Raw genomic sequence first — 439 nt, 5'->3', positions numbered from 1 at the left:
TTTTTGCCATGGCGTTTTGTTCTACTTATACTGTAAATTATGCATCATAAAGAGCTCATTTAAGGAAAATTACTTGGTACAATAATTATTGTAATTAAGAGATGTAGCCTTTATTAAAATTTTATATTTTTCACAATATCAGCCTCATCTTTGAGTTCGCGGAGTGGGATTGGGAGAGTGGCGCCCTTCTGCATGTCAACCCCTTTGCTTGATGTTTCCCACCTGCCTCGAGTCCGTTTCTCTCTGAGCTGGAGGTCTTCTTACCCGACTGGTGTTTTGGGAAACGATTTCTTCAGAGTCACTGGGTTGCTGACTGGCTAAGGGTTTTCTCCAGTGGGAGCAGGTGTGGACAGCATCCCTGAAGTTCTCCCTGTCTGCCACCTGATTCATCAGCCTCTTCCTCCCAGGCCGCTCTCTGCCACCTGGCCAGGTAGGTACA

This window comes from Capricornis sumatraensis, chromosome 8 (assembly GCF_032405125.1).
Source record: "Capricornis sumatraensis isolate serow.1 chromosome 8, serow.2, whole genome shotgun sequence".
In the NCBI taxonomy this organism is placed as follows: domain Eukaryota; kingdom Metazoa; phylum Chordata; class Mammalia; order Artiodactyla; family Bovidae; genus Capricornis; species Capricornis sumatraensis.
This window is presented reverse-complemented; position numbering follows the sequence as displayed.